The sequence below is a fragment of the Myotis lucifugus genome, unplaced genomic scaffold, assembly GCF_000147115.1.
Source record: "Myotis lucifugus unplaced genomic scaffold, Myoluc2.0 scaffold_43, whole genome shotgun sequence".
NCBI lineage: Eukaryota > Metazoa > Chordata > Mammalia > Chiroptera > Vespertilionidae > Myotis > Myotis lucifugus.
Window position 1 is genome coordinate 2030787 of NW_005871091.1, and position 19597 is coordinate 2050383.

The 19597-nt window shown below is 46.7% G+C and overlaps 1 protein-coding gene across 4 annotated transcripts in view; it reads right to left on the minus strand.

The window, feature by feature from the left end:
* The window catches only part of AKAP2 (A-kinase anchoring protein 2), a 155571-nt gene that overhangs the window by 34145 nt on the left and 101829 nt on the right, over window positions 1–19597 (minus strand). The gene's annotated exons all lie outside the window — the stretch shown is intronic.

Sequence of the window (19597 nt, forward strand, 5' to 3'; positions counted from 1 at the left end):
AACCATGCTTTATTATGGAACCTATATAATTTTATTAACCAATGTCACCCCAATTTATTCAATAAAAAAGAAATCAACATGAGATAGATTAAAAAAATAAGTTATTCATCCTCCTTCCACTCAGAGAAAAAGTTAATATTTTATTGTATTCCATGTGGTCTCCTTTTTTTTTTTTTTGTTAAATATATTTTATTGATTTTTTACAGAGAGGAAGGGAGAGAGATAGAGAGCTAGAAACATCGATGAGAGAGAAACATCGACCAGCTGCCTCCTGCACATGTCCCACTGGGGATGTGCCCGCAACCCAGGTACATGCCCTTGACCGGAATCGAACCCAGGACCCCTCAGTCCGCAGGCCGACGCTCTATCCACTGAGCCAAACCGGTTTCGGCATGGTCTCCTTTTTAAAATGTGTGTTTAATATTGTTGAGACCAGACAGCATATACAAGTTTGTTGCCAGCTTTTGTTTGTACTCCACATTATCTCCCAAGAAGCCTTCGTGTCCTTTCATGGTCTTTGTAAGACATGTTTTAAATGGTTACGTGATGTCGCATAGAAGCGGGACAGAAGAATGTGAAGTCAGGGATGAGGGCTCTAATTTCAAGGACTGTCTGGGGAAAGTGGCCCCACTTTTTCTGCCACAAAGAAAACATCTGCATTTGCCTTGGGCAGACACCAGTGTCACAAACACCTCTCCTTCTTTCCCAGGCCAGGCCCCCAGCACCACACACGGAGGCTAACTGAGTGTTGATGCATCCCTGTGCCTGGGAACTCTGATTGGCTCCCAACGCTCTCCCCAGGCTCCACCCCCCTTACCCCCGACTCTGGGTTGACCTGGAAAATTGGGGGCACAACTTGGGGTCTGGCTAACTAGGAAGTCAATCAGAATTCTAGGCTTGTGCAGGGCCATGAAGAAGTCATTTTCTTCAGTGAGATTTTGGAGAAGACAAGAGAATTGAGATTTATAGTGAAGTGACTGGGAAGAGGAGGACAATTCTAGTCCTCCCGGGCTAGCTCTCTGGGGTCAGTTGGGAGCAGTTTGTCTTGGTCAAGCAGCAGGTGAGCAGCCCAAAGATGGTGGCCGGGGTCCCCTGTGGCCTGCAGGTTGGCCCACCATGCAAACCTCCTGGGACCTCCTCAAGGAAGGAATAGTCAGAGTGGATGGAGCCTAGGAAGCCCTTTTGAAAAGGAAGCTAAAAGTGTGCTATACTTTACAACTATTTAGCATGCGTAAACAACTTTTTTAAAAAATATGTTTTTGCCGAAGCCGGTTTGGCTCAGTGGATAGAGCGTCGGCCTGCGGACTGAAAGGTCCCGGGTTCGATTCTGGTCAAGGGCATGTACCTGGGTTGCGGGCACATCCCCAGTAGGAGATGTGCAGGAGGCGGCTGATCGATGTTTCTCTCTCATCGATGTTTCTGACTCTCTCTCTCTCTCCCTTCCTCTCTGTAAAAAATCAATAAAATATATTAAAAAAATATGTTTTTATTGATGTTTAGAGAGACAGAGGAAGGGAGAGAGAGAAACATTGATGGGCTGCCTCCTGCACATCCCCCACTGGGGATGAAGCCCCCAACCCAGGCATATGCCCTAGCTGGGAATCAAACCTGTGACCTCTTGGTGAATGGGACGACACTCAACCAACTGAGCCACACTGGCCAGGGCCTAAACAACATTTTAAATATGCTGGAATTTATGAAGAACTATCCGGGGAATTTTTTAGTGCTTGAGGTGGTGACACCAAATCACCAGGGAACTGAATCGATGTGCCCTTTGGAATAACTGGAATGTTTGGTTGTACAGCCAAAGGCATTTCAAGATGCTACTTAACAGTCTAAAGAAAAATGAGGTGGGAAAAAAAAATCAAACACCAAGGGCGGCATTGCTCTGCTCGAGAAAGATGAACCAGGGCGGGGTCTTGCAGGAAGAGGTGCCTCCAACCAAGAGGCAAGAGTGATACCCAGGACCCACTACGTACTCAGACCCATGAGGAGGTTGCCAAGAAAATGTTTGCAATGTGCCCTGTTCACGAGAGAGAAAATTATACATACTCTGAAAGCACTATTATCTAAGCAGTAGGCATACTTCTGACTGGAGTCCAAGGTGCTACCGTTCACCACACACACGCATGCACACATACATGTACACTGCTATAGAATGAGTTGTGTCTCTCCCTACCCCTGTCTCACCTTTTATATATTTAAGTCCTAACACGTAGCTCCTCATAATGTGATCTTATTTGGAGACAGGGTCTCAAGTAATCAAGTTAAGTGGTCATTAGGGTTGGCCCTAATCCAATGACTAGTGTCCTTATAAAAAGAGATTTAGACCCTGGCTGGGTGGCTCAGTTGGTTGGAGCATTGTCCCATACACTAAAAGGTTTCGGGTTCAATTCCTGGTCAGGGAACATACCCAGGATGCAGGTTCAATCCCCGGTCGGGGCATACATGGGAGGCAACCTATCAATGTTTCTCTCTCCCCACTTTCTTCTCTAAAATAAAAATATATATATATATTCTTGGGTGAGAATTTTTTTAAAAAGAGAGAGAGATTTAGACACAGCCATACCTAAAAGGAAGACAATGTGGAGAGACAGCCATCTATAAGCCACAGAGAGGGGCGCCCCCCCCCCACAACCCTCAGCAGGAACCAACTCTAACACACCTAGTTTTTGTACTTCCAATCTCCAAACTGTGAGACAACAAATTTCTATTGTTTAAGTCACTCACAGTGTGGTACTGTGTTATTGCAGGACTTGGAGCCAAGTAATGCACACGCTCACACAGACACACTCACAAATGCACATAGAGGCACATACAGAAACACACTGTACACAGAAACACTGAAATGTACACACATACACCTGCACACACACCTCCCTCCAGCTACATAGAGACGGGTGAAGTTTAGAAAACAATTCTGTGGCAAAGGCACAGGGAGGTGCTCCAGAAAGGTGGCTTATCCTCCGAGGCAGCGGGAAAAATCCAACCGGCAAGGTGGCTTTAGGCTGCAAAAGCACACCCCCAGCCGCCCATGTCTGAAGGAACGAGTAGAGCGGGGCCAGCAGCACTCACCTCACTCCTGCTCCTCCTTCCCCTTCCCTTCCCGCCTGGCAGACTCTGAGCATGGGTTGACTTTTCTGAGTTTACCAAAAGCAATTTGGAGGGCTGTAACCCAATCTTCTGTTTAGTCTGGGAGGGTGCCTTGCACTGGGGGACGTGAGGCTGTTTTGAAACATGTCCTGGTTGACTGGGAAGCAACGTGTAATTTGTGAGGCTCGGCCGCTGGGGTCTGGAGGCCATCAGTGTTTTGTGACCATCATTCGGCAAATATGCAAGGCACACCTACCGGGTGCCAGTTCGGCGCTGCACACCCTTGCCTACCTTCTCTCTGTTTGCTCCTCCCACCAACAGCAAGGTGGATGGAGAGTCTCACCCATTCCACAGAGCGGCGGGCCCCAGCCTCTGGAGCCAAAGCTTGCCCGTGGTCAGGGCGGTCAGGAACAGAGCTCAGAATCCACCAATCCCACCCAGGGCAGGGCTGGGCCCCCGGGAGCCACATTGGGCAGTTCAGGAGGCAGCAGACCCAGGAGGGTGCTGTGCTGATCCAAAGGGCCAAAAAGGGAAACTTAAAGAGCAAATGCGAGGCAGCCACAGACTGTCTTTGAAACCATGTGCCTGCTGCTTCGCGGCTTTGGGAAGGCCGTGCTTCTCTTCAGGGACTCAGTTTTCTAGTCTGTGAAATGGGAAAGTCAGACTAGGTGACCCCCCTCCCCCACATTCACTTCCTTTCTGTTCCTAATCTGTAATTGTGCGATGTCAGCATGAGCCTCATGCGCAGGTGAAGTCCTGGGTAGTTCTGAGGCTGGTGATGTAAGGGCCGAGCTGAGAGAAAGCAAGCCAGACAGCAAGCGGAAGCTGCTGCTGCCAAAACCCTGGCCAGCTTTGCCAGGGGAGCTTTCCGGGGTTCCGGGAAGGACCTCATACCCCTGGTCAGAATTCTATCTCTTCACTGGAAGGAGTTCATTCTGCTAAATGAAACCATCCTGTGTTTGTACCTTCGTGTGATGGAATGTTCCACAGCGGATCTGTTGAAGTCAGGAGGAGCCAGAAGGAAGCAGGCAAAGTGGAGAGGCCAGACTTCAAAATGGTAAGACCAGGAATTGCAAAGTGGGGAGGTGGAGGCAGAGTGGTGGTGGTGGGGGTGGGGGTGGTGGGGCGGGGGCAATGGGGAAGGCTCACTTGCATGCTCCCTGGGGCATAGGGAAGCTGGAGGTGTGCTGCTTTTCAAACTGCTCCAGGGCCCGGTTCAAGGCACACCCATGGGGCCCGACCTCCAGATGCCCTTTCTCAATGGCCAGGGCAGTGGAGTCCCCCGGAGGCTGCCCTCACCCCCTTATCTTTCAGTCAGTGCCCCCCTCCAAGTCCCATCTCCAGGACCCTCATCTCAGCAGGAGCCAGGTCTTTAGAGCAATTTGCACTGAGTTGTGAATCTGATGGGAATATTTACAATCTAAAGTATTTAAAGTAGGAGCTTGTTTACCCAAAGGAAATCCTAACCGGGTGAAGAACAGACATACCCCATCCTAATGTATTGAGGGGAGACTGGTGAGAAAGGAACAGAGCAGCGACCTTCCTCAGAAAGGCTTTTAGGAGATCTGGACTCAGCACCTCCTGGAGGTCAGGAAATACGTGGATATACAGACTCCCCCAGCTAGGTCCGAGCCATGGCCTCAGTTATTCTTATAAGAAACATTATTCTATAGAAAAAAAAATGGTTCACCAACTGCCAAGCTCTTACTCCCCACTGCACCCTGCCATCTCCCAGGGTACCCCGATGGCCTCCAATACTGTCCAAAAGGTAGGTTTGGGGAGGGAGGAGCATCTGGGATGCTCCGTGCCAGAACCAGATGAAGCTAGTGGTGACCTGGGAAAGGAGCTGATATGCAGGATGTATTTTCATTGTTACAAATTGAACATAATTAAAGCATAGTGATTAATCACAAAAACAATATGTAATTATATGTGTGTTTTCCGATGGTCTTAGGCGACCCCTGTGAAAGGGTCGTTCGACCCCCCAAAGGGATCGCGACCCACAGGTTGAGAACCGCTGCTTTAAATACACATAGACTTACACAGGCCAAGGCTTGGCTACATGGTAGGCCCTGCAACACCTCCGTCTCCATCCTCTACCAGCGTAATGAGCAGGGAGGCCTTCACTCCGCCGTGATGAACGAACGTGCATCAGAACGTGGCCTTCTCTCGAGGAAGGTGTGCTTTCTTGTAGTAACCTATCACACTTTTAGGAGCAGACCTTCACGCTACACCATTGTATGATAATCTAATCTTCCTTTTTCATTGAAGTTACGTCATTGACTCATTGTTATACTCAGACATTTTCCTCCCATGAGCTGCCAATGCCCAGAAAAGTTGTGAAACACTTTCTGAGTAACCAAATTCCTCTTTGGAATGTCATAGAACTTCATGGACTATGTCACAGACAGGATTTGTCATAGGAAACCCCCACAGAAAAGTTTCCCAAGGTCTGATCAAGTCAAGTAGAGGGTAAAAATTGGAGGTTGACTTTATCTGCTATTCTAAACAACAGTCATTTTTTGCCCCATTCAACTTAAATGTGCGGATGAGTTAATCTCGTAAACACACACACGCACACACACATACACAGGGACTCAATTCACTCCATTTGAATACATTTCTTTGTTCTAGTAAAGTATTTTGGAGCTTGGAGTAAAGTTTTTAAATTTTGGGTTTGCTAAATAGAGTCTTCTAGAAGCAAAATCACCCTGTATTTTTTTTTTTTAAATTGATTTCAGAGAGGAAGGGAGACAGAAAGAAAGAGAGGGCAAGCATGTGCCCTGACCGGGAATTGAACTATGACCTTCTGGGTCATAGCTTGACACTCAACCACTGACCCACACTGGCCAGGCTCGCCATGTCTTTTATTAAAGTTTAAAGCAAATGCTGGAGGACGGGGGGAGGGAGGGTATGGACAATAAGTCTGCGCTGAGGCAATCCCAGACCCTGGATCCAACACCTGCTTAGGATCCTGGCCCTTCTGTCACCCAGTTACAGGAATCACCAAGCCCTTCCCTGCTCCAAGGCAGGAAGTGCCAATGAACAAGCCTTCCCATTCCTAAGGCAGCACTCGAGAAAACCCAACAATCAAGACATGCTTTTTAAATGACATTCCTGGTCAGCGCTAAGAAAACTCAACCAAAGGCGGTACCTACCACTTACCAACAGGAACCGGGTTTGATCCTATGGAATCAGCTGCTGAGGGATCGCAAGGGAACTGCGGGCAGCTCTAGAACAGGGGTGGGGAACGTGCGGCCCAGCCTTATCATTTGGTCTGGCCCTGCCAAGGCAACCGCGGGCGGGACTTGAGATTCAATAAATCTAGGAGCTTCTTCATAGCAACATCATTTTTAAGTTCATAATTTGTATGGCCGGCGAATGATGTTAGAAATATCCAAATGGCCCTTGGCAGGAAAACGGTTCCCCACCCCTGCTCTAGAAGGTTTAGATGGCCACCCACAGAGCAGGTCCCGTCATCATGGATACTAGCGTCACCATGAACTGCTGCTTGTTCTAGAAATCCATGAATGAATGGCCTTTGCTTAACTTTCTTTAAAAGCACAAAGCCATATGGAAGCCAGACCGGGCAACAAACAGCCCTCTGATCCCATTCACTCTGACACGCTGGCAGAACGAGAGGACTCCAGGAAAGTCCAGATGGTCAGAGAGTCTGCTCTGCCAGGACCAAGTGGCGAGTCTGGATCAGGCAGGCCCCGGGGGCACCGCCTGATGAAGAGCAGGGCCTGGAGGGCAGCTGGGGCAGTGAAGGCTCGAGCCAGGCCCACTGAGATTCTGAGCCTCGTACCAGAGGTGCGTCTGTGGTTGAAACTAAGAGAAACTTGCCCTTAACACGAAGCTCTGGTTCTGCTGCACCCCTGTGCGGTAGCCAGAACCCGGGGAGCGCATGGAACCCCCTCTTTCCTGTCACTGCTCTGTGCTCTCCCAATCCTGCCCTGGGCTGGTTCTGCTGGACCACATTCTGGGGAAAGTTTGGGCAGCCCAGCTCTGGGGGCATCTGAGGGCCAGTCACCTGCTTCCGCCGGCTGCTTCTGTGGTTCTGAATGCCAGGAAGGAACCTCTGCAGGAGAAGGAAAGCACGGAATTTCTCCGTCCACCAAGGGGATACAGGATAAGCAGAGCCAGTGGTAAGATGGGGTGCAGGGAAAGCTGGGGGAGGGGATTTGGCTTCATGCAAAGAAATGTGCTCCTTCCCTTTGCTTGAAGCCAACAGCACTACCTCGTGTCTCATTTATGGGGAATCTCTCTGCCCGGCCATGGAGTCCCCGGAGCAAGCACTGTGGTTGAGAGCCACACATTACACGGATTATGCCAACAGGATAGAGTCTGAAAACCAGCCACAAGAGGGGGTTGTCATTGGTTTCCACAGCCTCTGCCTCATCCTGTTGACCCTATGGAGGCCCCCTTTGATCTAGTGGCCAACTGCTGCTCCCTATATTGCTGCCCTGGTTCTCAGACCCTTGTTTCATTGGCCATTTATTTGTTGGGGTGCGGAGATCCAGCAGGAAGAACGTGAGTCTAGAGAAAAGAAGGTCGGGGTTTGAATCCATTTGTGTCGCAAACGGACTGTGCGATGCTTACACTGGGGGTTTCCTCTTCTCTCTGAGACTCAGGTTCGTCATCTGTCAAATGGGTATAATTATTGTAGCAGGTGGAACAGTGTCTCCTCTCAAGATTCATGCCTCACCTGGAACCTACGAAGGTGGCCATTTTTGGAAACTGAGTCTTTGCAAATGTAATTAGTGAAGATGAGGTCAGATGGGATTGGAGCAGCCCTCAGTCCCATAACTAGTGTTCTTATAAGAGGAAAGGACACACAGAGAGAGACACACGCAAAGATACAGACAGAAATTGGAGTGATGCATCTGCAAGTCCAGGAGCCAAGGACTGTCGGGCAGCCCCCGGAAGCTGGGAGAAAGGCAGGAACAGATCCCCTCAGAGCCTCCAGGGGAGACCGAACCTGCCACCCCTGATCTCAGACTCTGGCCTCCTGAACTGTGAGAAAACACATTTCTCATTTCCAGCCACTGAGTTTGCGGTAATTTGGCGCAGCAGCAGTAAGAAACACACCTACCTTCCCACGGTTACACAGATTACCTCAGAGGCGGCCTGTGAAAGCAGTGGCCTTGTGACTGAGACAGGACAGGCCCTCACACAAGGCCGGTCACTCTTTCTCCTCCGGGAGCAAGCAGGCCAATAATGGGATTTTTCAAGCCTTGCCAGAGGCCCTGGCCCCAAGGTATTTGCATGTTTAAAAACTTGTGGACAAAACAGGATGAGTAAAGACGTAGCTGTGGAGTAAGGGCATGCGCAGGTGGCAATGGCCATAGGCATGGAGACTGTTGTCCACAGACGGCCGTTTGCAAAGCCTGAAGCTGCAAAGTCCTGGAGCTGGCGCTGAGTGGGCACCTTGTCAAAATGGGGAAGGGACACAAGGGGCCCCGAGGCCTTGAAGGTTTTGATGAGGTCGATGAGCAGGTGATCCTAACGTTATAGTGAGCATTTGTGATACACCAGGTACTGCAACTAAGTGATTTTCATGCACAGTCACATTTATTTCTCAAAATCAGCCTGGGAAGCCAGTGTTCTTGGATCTTACAGTTCAGGAACCGGGGACTCACAGTTTTAAGTGAGTAGCCTCAAGGCATCGGCAATACATGGCGATGCTGGGTTAACTGGAGGAGTCTGTCTCAGGGTCTTTAACGCGATCTTGCCTCTTGTAAATGCAGGCCTAGAGGTTGAACCGATCTGGACTACAGGCTTCGCAAACAAGGAAGATTCGCTCCGGGAATCTTTATCTGCTTAGCCACACACTCTGAATGCAGCCTCGACTCTCCCCAGGTGCTCTCTGGCTTAGTTGCTGCCAGTTTTCGTTACGGGAAATAGAAATGACACGGTTGACAATTATTTTAGGCATCTCACTATGCCCTTTACATACAGTATCTCAATAAATCCACACAGCAGCACCCCAAAGTAGGGTATCACCTCTATGTTGCAGATGCAGACACTGAGGATCAGAACTTCAGTCATCTGCCCAAGGGCACCCAGCAAGGAAGTGACAGAGTTGAGCTCTAAGCCCTGGCGTGTCCAGCTCTGCCAAGTCCACCCGAAAGAAGCAACTCGTGACATCCCTGTTGCTTTCCCAAGACACATGGTGCGCCACGGTTCACGGGGTCTAAGAATTCACTTGGCGCTCTTCACTGTACCTGTAAAGTCTGTGTCTGCCCTCTGCCCCTACTTCAGATGCTTGGAGTTCTCTAAATGCTCCAGGTGAGTGACTTCCCCTTCAACCGAGTGGCTGGAATTCTCTAGATAATGTCTGGTCACTCCCAAGAATGTTTGTTTGTCTTGTACACAGTGTCGCCCACAATAGCAGGGATCCAGTCAGTCAGTCCATTCCAGACATGGACCCCTCCCTCAAACAAGCAAGGCAGAAGGTGGGGGATCCCAGAACAGGAAATAACAGAGACTGGGTGTGGGGACAGGAGGCTTCCCTGCGGGGGGTGGGGACCAGAGTCAACAAACATCTCGGGCTGTGAGATGTTAGCAGGCCAGCTAGTTCAAAGGTTGACAAGAGCCAAGATGCTGCATTGTTTTATTCTAAATTGCTCAATCTCCCATCCACCCCCCCGCCCCCCCCCCCCCCGCTAAGTTTTTTTTAGCACATCTTACGCCAAATGAAAAAATATAGCCCCAAGAAGCCATGCTCCCTGCATTGGTGACATCATGCTGAACCTCAGGATTGGTGCAGATGGTTTCTGTACCTCATCTTATCAAGATATTTGGTCATTGGGGGATGGCAACAGGAAAGAAGGCCAGGCTTTACCTGCAAAGACTGGGTGTCACAAGGGAGTTCTCGGGCCCCTAAGTCACCCTTCCTCAATGTCACTGCAGTGCCAAAGTATAGAAGTTGGCATGTTTTCCTTTCAGTAAAGTGGTTGACCTTCTCATGAAAAGCATTCTTTAGAATCGCCTCTTGATTTCACTCTCTAATTCATGTTTAAAAATAATAGATTGGGCTGGTGATTTCCAGCCGGTGTGCAGCAAGAATTTTTAAAACATGCAACACCTAACTATTTAGTCAGGGCACTGACTTCTTTTCCCTTAGTTTGTCAAATAAAAAATGACCACGGTCAACACAATAGTCACCCAGTGAGTGTAAAGGAATCAAAATGATACCTATTTTTTTTTTGTCAAATTGGCAAAAATATATAATACATTTTTTGGTGTGTCCCACATGTTTAGTAATTAGTTTATGTGTGCCAAGAGATGAAAAAGGTTGAGAATCGCTGGGGTAGGCCAATTAATTTCAGAGTTGGGATAGCAACACAAAGTAATAGCCCAAGAGAACATGAGATGTTTCAAACCTGGAGCCCAATTAGATTCCACTACGCAGCTTGCCTTAGCCTGGATCGCATCGTCTGCAATACTGCAGAATTCAGGAACATAAACGCGGCACAACAACCACTTCCGGACTAGAGGTCCCAGGGGTACAAGAAGTTAGATGTGTGGTCCAGGAAGGTGCCCCCAGTCTGTGATCTGAACCCCAGCCACCCCAAGCGGTGCTCTAGATCACTGTGGCTTGCCCTGGATCTTCCTTCCCCTACCCCCAAAGCTTGGCACAAATTCAAGCCCTTCCCTCTCTCACCGGGCTTCCCCACAAGGCCCAGGTCAAACCGGCTTCCCCCACCCCCATCCCAAATGGTGTGAGAAACAGCCCAGGGAATGAACTGCTCCTCACCATCCTTCCAGAGGATTTGCCTGGTTATGGCTGGGGCTCCCTGAGGCCATGGTTTGCATGTACACTTTTGTAAACTAGAAGGCTACCGGGGAAGGTCCTCACTGTCACCTTCCCAGGGCCTGAGGACACCACCAGGAGGCTGCTGTCCCCACAGGGCTCTAAGACCTCAGCCTGAAACGTGACCTCACAACCCCCAGGTTTCTGAAGTTTTAACAGGCCCCCCCACTGCTGAAACTTGCCCTCTGAATTACCGGCTTCATCCAAATGCTAAATAGTATTGACAAGTTTCAGTTTTTGAATCCCAGGAAGAATAAACTCCACCCTAGAATTTTTTTCTGGCATTACAAACTCTGAAATCTGTCAGTGCTATACCTCTCAAAACAAAAAATAAAAAATTAAAAAACAGGGGAATAGTATTCATATACTTTTCTAAAAATTGAAGTAAAAGAGATAAAACTAAAAGTGGCCGTTTTTACCATTTTAAGTGTATAATGCAGTGGCCATTCATTCCTCTCACAATGTTGTGCAACCATCACCACTGTCTGCTTCTAAAACTTGTCATCACCCCAAACAGAAACTCTGTGCCCATTAAGCAACATGGGGCAAACATTTTTGAAATATCTATGAGGCTAGTTAAGTATAAAACAGAATCTAGATAGAGAGATTACATCTTTGCAGCAAACATCATAGGGGGACATCAGACTAGAAGAATATAATTATTGATTGTATTAAGGTAGCGGAATAACTACCCTAATTTACTTTCTAAATTTTTGGCAATTAATTTTTTATATCCCTTTTTGGTCTTATAAGCATACTAGAAAACTAAAGGTATACTGACAAAAACAATATGAAATAGCTTGATTTGTGAAATTAATGTTTTCCTAGATTGTATGTAAACTAACACTAGCATTTGTCAGTATTTGAAAATAAAACAAATGAAAAAGCCTTCTTTCATTTGCAAATCTCAAGCACACAATTGCTGACTTATCGCATCTGCATAGCACTTGAATTCAAGATTTTGTTAATGTCATAAAATAAATGGTTCTACTTACTTCTGTAAAAAAAACACACCACAACAAAACAAAAAACAAACAAACCTGGGAATTTAATAGTATTAGGACCACTTCTTGAAGGAATTTAAATGCTCACTTATTTGGGAAAGAAACCACTGTCATTTCTACACAAGCCTTCAAGATCTGAGATCCAATTACTACAGTGACTTCTAAAAGCAACTAAATAACTAGAATACTTCTGCACGTATGTCTGCCTCCGTCTAGGTGCAGATTAAGGCTTTGCATAACAAATGTCAATCAGTGGTTAACAATCAGAGATAATCCCATCCTTAAAATGCTGGGTTCACAGAAGCCTTATCTTCCATTAGGAGCCCCTTGCACATCAAAGCATTGTTTGGCAACAGGGCAAAGTGGACTGGAGGGAGGCTCTTTACCCCTCCAGGCTAACTGCTGGAATTGAATATTTCCTAATGGAGATGGCCGCTTTCAGTTTAATAAACAAGCCATTTGTTTGAGAACCGAATGGCAGCCCAATTTCTGGGCTGTTGATGGATGATGGCTTTGTGTACACGCACAAAGCAAACGCAAGCCTCTGTCCTCCAAGCCTCTCAAATCCCTCCCCAGCTGGGGTTCACCCCCTCCCCAGGCCTCCTACCTTGCTGCACCTGGGAGCAGCACAGTGGTCCCGGCACACCTGGCATCACTGCGAGGCACTGAGCGCTTTATGTACCTCTCTCTTCCCACTTCCTCTCTCCTTCAGTGCGCCCCCAACAAAGGAGCCTTCTCCCTTCCCACCTAAATGACACTGCAGCCTTTCCCGCGCCCCCAACAATAGCGCCCAGAGGAGTCTTGAGGTGCTCAGAAGTATGATTTTTCTCCTTTAGGCCTTTGCTTTACTTCACACTCCCAGAGCTGTTCTTCTGGGATTAGGACCTCCTTCCTGCCAGCCACCTCTGGACCCAGCTCTCAGGACTTCTGGACTCCTTTGCAGTCACAGATACTGATCTTCAGTCTTAAATGCTGATCATCTGGGGTTGAAGCTGAGACCTGTGCCGTTCCAACGGGGTCTCCACCTCGGAATAAAACTAACCTGACAGACCAAAGGTTTTCCTCTTAAAAAACAAACAAACAAACAAACACAAAAACCTGTTTGCCAAAGAAGTACTCTTATCAATGCAAAAAATATGCAGATGTAGCCACTTGACAATTTCTAAAATAGTTAAGGCTGCTGTCAACCTGGACTGCTTTGTTTTATCAAGCAGAGGTTCTCACAGCATTATACAAAAAGGTTTAAAATGAAAACTGCTAGACTATTGTGCAAAATTAACTAACTATCTGAGGGCCCTTGCAAGTCTAAAAGGTACCTGTAATAAACCTACTTCCTCTTGGATTTGCCTGCTGATAAACTTTTGTCCACCCACATGTAATAAAATAAAAGTGAGACCAACTACCCCACAGTGATGCGCAATGATGAACAGTAAAATGTGATGAATCCAGCCAATAACAGGTGTTTTAAACATTAATTTGTGGCCACCAACTGGATGGTATTAAAAACTCATTTCTTTAATGACATATGGACTACGTGTGCCCATGTGGACAAGTAACCAGAATCCTTTAAAAAAAAAACCACCTAATGTCAATGACAAATCTCCCCCAAACTGTAGAAAAACAAGGTGCTTCCATCAAGTACATCGAAGTTAATTTAGTTCTTACAATTCAATTTCCAAGTAGGATCTACAGAGCAACCAAAATTTGAGGAGCAATAATATAGACATTCGGATGCTACAATGGAGCCACTAGTATCGACTGTTATTGCATAGGAACTAAAAAGCACCCATTTACCTCACAAATTCTGTGTGTGCCCTTTTCTGGTATAATTAACCCAAGGGCTTTACTACAAGTCAATTCCAAAGAAAGACACAGGATCCGTACCCATTTAAGTTTCTGACTTATTAACGTAGATAAAACTCTTCATTAAAGTCACCATTAAAAAAGGTAGACAGAGCCCTGGCCGGTGTGGCTCAGTGGATCACCATCCCATGCATCATTTGGCATTTGGGAAGCACTGGAAAGCTAGAATCAGTACTTCTATGATTTCAACAGCAGCCCTACTAGAGAGCTTGGATCTATCATCATTACGTTTCAGAGATAAATACACAAAGGAAGCATAATTCCAGGTTCAAAACATTCTAACCAGGTGCAAACATCTCAAGTGAGTCCAGGTTCCAAGCACATTACGACGGAGCCGAGGAATCAGGTTCAGAAACGGGTTTCATTCCACAGCTGTGAGCTTTGGCAGCTCTCTATCTTGACTCTGCCTTCTTGGAATTCCTAAGCTCGGGCGACTCTGCTCATCCCAATTATTCAGGTCGGAGGCATTTCCAAGCTATTGGAGCTGATAAACCAAGGCTTCCCACCAGCTATAAAAGCCATCCTTCAGGGCAGGATAAGAGGAGGCCTCCGAGGTGTGGATGCTTATTTTTCAAGTCACTGGAACACAGGCAGATTAATCGTTAACTGTTTTTTTACCATGAGTGTTTACTAGGAACGCAGAGATTCAAGATTGAAGAATGGCACTTAGGGGGAGCTTCAAGGGAAGGGTCGATGTGTGCTCTGGGAGGAATCTTAAACATTACCCACTCTGGCCCTGTTTCAGCTCAATTTGTTTGTGGGCTAAACGTCTGAAACCCAAACAAAAATCTGGACAGACTCCGTATGACATTGAACGCAACGCAAGATAATATAGCAACTTGCCCCCACCTCTGTCTCCAAAAAAACAGAACTCCTGTCAGTTTCCTAGCCTGCATGTACAGTTAGATTACAGACGAGGAGGGAGGTGTAGAACTGTTTGTCCAAGTGGCAAACAACAGTCATAGGAGAGCTCCTTGGCAGAAATTCAATAGGATTCCATGTTCCTGGGTGGAGACCCTTGAGAATTCCTACAAGATGATGACTGGCGTGCCTTTAGATGGTCCAGGGATCATAACATAGGGCAGAAAGTAGCAGGGGAGGAGGACATGGATCCAAGTTTATGTGCCCCAAAAAGAAGTCTGAGCAAAAAAGAAAGTAATAAAATTTTTAAATGGAATTTTTTTTTTTTTTTTGCCAATAAGAGAAATAACTTCTCTCTATGCAAAGGGGCTCTGGGACCAAGAGCCCAGCTTTATCTAAGCCCAGACATCATGGTTTCAGTGCCTTTACTGATAGCAGATCAAATCTCAAATACAAATACACCCGTTAGGGCAACTGAGGTGTGCCACGTGGATTCATATGGGCACTTTCCCCCTCAAGATAAAAATGCAAAAAAAAAAAAAAGTAGAAAAATCAGCCAGAGGAAGCGCTGCAAAGAAGGTTCTCAGCAAAGGTCATACTCCAGCTCCCAATTCCTAAGCAGAATTTGCATAAGATGAAGATCAAGGTTTTCTCAAAAGCTGATTCTTTAGAATTCCCTCCCATTCCCCTAGAGGAACTTTCCATTGGCTATTTAGGCTAAGAATGGCCGAAAAATATGGAAACTTGAAGTGAGAGATGGCAAGCTCTCCTTTTCAATTTAACACCACTGCTAAGAAACGTGAGCTGTTCACCACAGTGTCTCCCTTGCCGCAACCTGAGTACAGACTATGCAGTCCCTCTGAGCTGGATATCTGAATACTATGCCGGGCTTTACTTTATTCATTCACTCCCCCTTGTAAATGAGCGCCTACTGTGTTTCAGACACTGTGCTGGGCACAGCGGGGAGAACCAGGCATGGGGCTGCCCTCTGCAAATAAGACCTTTTCAATCACAAATAAACGTGAACTTGTGTCTATGATAAGTACTTTGAGTGAAAGGGACCTAGTGCTTTGACAACCTCTAATAGGGGAATTTTAGCTAGTCAGGGGGGTTTTCTGAGGAGGTGATGATTGAAGGGGACTGAAGCCTGTTCCAGGTTGGTGTGAAAGGCCCTGAGGTGGGAGCAAGACAAGCTTATAAGAAATGTACTTACAAAAAATGGCAATAGTTTTGGTGGCTGGTAAAAAGTAGTAGCAGAAATGCCTTCCTAAAATATGCCACTTTGACATAAGGATTATTTTGAGCTGAAGGCAACTGAGAATGAACAGATAAAAGAATTGCTCTTGGTCCTCCCCTGTTTGCCTAAAAGCAGGACATACGTGTGTAAAGGTGCCCCCTCTCCTCTCTACCAGGAAGAACAGAAGTTAATCACCGGAGATCATTCTAGACCCTTATCAGCCTAGAGATGGCATAGAGGAATATGTAACTACCCTCGGTAAAAACGAACCCTTCTCTGCCATTACTTCCCCCACAATATGCTGCTACTAGAAACTCAAAGTCCTTTTCCCCTTTGTCATGTTATTTCTCTACAAAAATTATCATTCCTTGCTAAGATGCTGTGGAAGCTCGAGTTCTAACCATCCCTTTGAGTTACCCATCACTAAGTGTTCCTGAACAGACACACAATACACACATAATAACTTTCAGTTTATTTTTTTCTGGCTAATTTGTCTTTTATCAGTCTAACTTTCAAGGCCCCAACCAATGAACCTAAGATGGGTAGAGGAAAATGATTTTTTCCCTCCCCTACATGGTGGAAAAGATGCCTGTGGCCAGGTCATGTAGGATTTGAGACTTAATTTTAAGTGTCATTGAAAGGATTAAAGTATGGGTGGGGAATGACGAACCATTTGCTTAGCCAGCCTGGGTTATCTGTCCTGATAGTGGCCTGCTGGTTTGGCTAACCCCCAGCAAGACCAGGAGCCTGGTCAGGGAATGGAATCTGGGCTGCCCTGGGCCTCCAGGATCCAAGGACTTCAGGATTATCCTTCTGTGGCCCTGTAAAAAACAGTGAATTTGAAGCCAGGTCTGAAATAATTTATTTATTTACCACTTATTTACGTTTGAGTGATCTTTTCCTCCTTAACCTTTCTAAATCAAGCACTGGAGATAACACAAACAATAAAGATATGATGCCACGAACACTGGCCAGCAAGCTTATTCTCTGCTTGATAAAATATATACTTAATACATGATAATAAGTTCTGGTATTATTCTCGAACACTTGCATCTTTCTAACAGTCCAGGAAGTACTGTCTGGGAGACAGAAGGAATATGGATGACTGTAGGCAGGCCCACAGACGTCAGCCGAGTTCTCTCTCTAGGGAGGCCTGTGGGAATGGCAGCAGCAGCTGCCCCAGGATCTCAAGTGGAGAAAGGCAGCAGCAGGTCTACGTCCGAAAGCGCCCATGAGTGTGCAGCTGCCTGTCTGCCTTGTCCTGGCGGATCCCCTGAGAGGCACTGACACAGTTTCCTCCCCTCTGTGAGTCTTTCAGGCAGATCCAGAAAGTGACAATGAGAGAGGATTCGTTCCCAGTAAATGTTCTGGATACAGTGGGAGGAGCAGGGACTCAATTTTGGGGGCACTTAGTGTGCCTTGTTTTTGTTTGTTTTTTAAATATATATTTTTATTGATTTCAGAGAGGAAAGGAGAAGGAGAGAGAAATAGAAACATCAGTGATGAAAGGGAATCATTGATTGGCTGCCTCCTGCACGTCCCTACTGGGGATCAAGCCTACAATCCGGGGCATGTGCCCTGACTGGGAATTGAACCATGATCTCTGAGTTTATGGGTAGATGATCAACCACTGAGCCACGCTGGTGGGCTGTTTTGTTTTTGTTTTTTAAAAAACAAGGTTTGATCCCTAATTTTGATAGCAAAGCTCTAGAGGAGACAATATCCACTAGAAACCAAAGGATCACATTATGGACCTCCACTGCTTGATGGAGACTGGTTAGCTCTCAGAAGCTTCACCTTCTGTGGAATGGTCTCCATCATCTCCATTCACATTCTTCTAGTCTAGGTTCCTGGAAAAGGTCTGGTGGAACATGGAGTTGGCCTCAGAAGGCATCATAACTCAGCTTCTGGGAATGTCCTCCAGGCACTCACCCCAGCGGCCAACCTTGGCTCACTCAGCAGAAACCTTCTGCCTCACCAGGTAATCCTCAGACCAGAGTCTTCAAGTTCACTGTGAGAATCCACTCCATTCCTAGGCTGAGGGCGGCTTGGGCCGGTCTCACATGTTCTTGCCATGTGTTCAGTGTGAAACCATCACAAGGTTCCTTGTAGTTATTCAGAGAGATTTCTTGTAGTTAATCAGAAAGGTTCCTTGTAGGTATTCAGAAAGGTTCCTTGCCCAAATCCTAACAACAACCCCTCTTTTACAAGAGCACCCTTGTGGGCCTCCTAAAGGCCAGAGGGCCATTTTGAGTGTCTACATATCAGGTCCTTCCGGATTTCCTGCCTTTTTTTTGGTGCAAAGAGCTTCATCTCTGGGACACAGATATGAAGTAGAGGCGTGAAATTTAAGTCATCCATTTCCAAGGACCTTTCTCAGCTCCGTTGCCCCAGCTCATGTAAACAGAGGTCTTTGGGGAAATCACCACATCATCTGAACCAAAACCTGAGCCCATTTTATATTAAATGATTCTTGTGGATGGGCACGGGGCTGTGGCACAGCCTTCTTCCCCTCTACCTCCCCTTTCCAGTGTAGCAGCAATGCAACCGCCACCTCCCTCCAGTTAGGTGGGTGTTACCCACCCTGCCCTTTCAAACCTCAGCTCGGCTTAAGGTCAAATGTCGAGCCCTTGGTAAACCAGAGTTACAAAGGCCTGAAGTTGTTTGATGAACAGAATCTATTACCTAGTTCTTCTTCTTTTTTTTAATATTTCTTTTTCTCAGGTTAGTTTTCAGACATTTTTAAAATTGATTTTTAGAGAGAGAGGAAAGGAGAGGAATAGAGAAAAGAAACATCAATACTGCACGTCCCCTGACCAGGAATCAAACTGTGACCTCTTTGTTCCTGGGTTGACGCTCGCCACTGAGCCACACCAGCTGACTATTACCCAGTTCTTAGTATCTTTCTTGATAAAGTGCTTAAGGCAAAAAATAAAAGCATGTGTGCTGTGTGTGTGAACCAAGTGAGTCTCTTTTTGACATCTCCTCTCCCTCCACCGTTTCCCTCTGGCTCTCGGCTGTCAGAGCTAAATTATAAACCCCAGATGCTACCGTCCGGGAAAAGAGAAGGAGAGGCAAAAGGTATGTACAACTGGTTTTGTTCCTCCTCACGAGAAATGGAATTCAGCTACACACCCTCTCCATCACAAAAGTGCCAAATTACAACAATTACGACCTGCCAAGTCAGAGTAGTTTCAGGGCAAACCTGATTTTGACAAGTAGCTGTACATTACTGTCCTATTTCATCATTTTTCATTTTTCAGGTTTTGTTTCCTCGGGACTCCTGAACTGATTCATGCAAAGTAAATGAGATTTCATAATGGACTGTGCTTCAATTGCACCCCCTGGGGCGAACCTATTCATTAACTGTGAGGTGAGGTAATGCTGCCATCTGCTAGCAAGGGCCTGCGCTGTCTGGGCCACTGAAGGAAGAAGTACTTCAAGTTCATCTTGGGGAAATGTTCGGGCTGAAAGCGTGTACCTTCTTAGGTTTCCTTCCTAAAGATAGTTGCTCGGGACACCCAGGAAGACGTCTCATTCAGAGCTGCCTGGAAACTTGAGCCATTTTTTCCTGATAGTAATGTCACTGGCTCAGGGGAAGCGGTTTTCCCTTGTCCTCAATACCAGATGTCAGGAGACGGAAGAAATCCCAGAACAAAGCATATGGCAGAGAAAGCAGGAGGCTGACGGGAGCCGGAGGCTGCAGGGCGACTCCGGGTC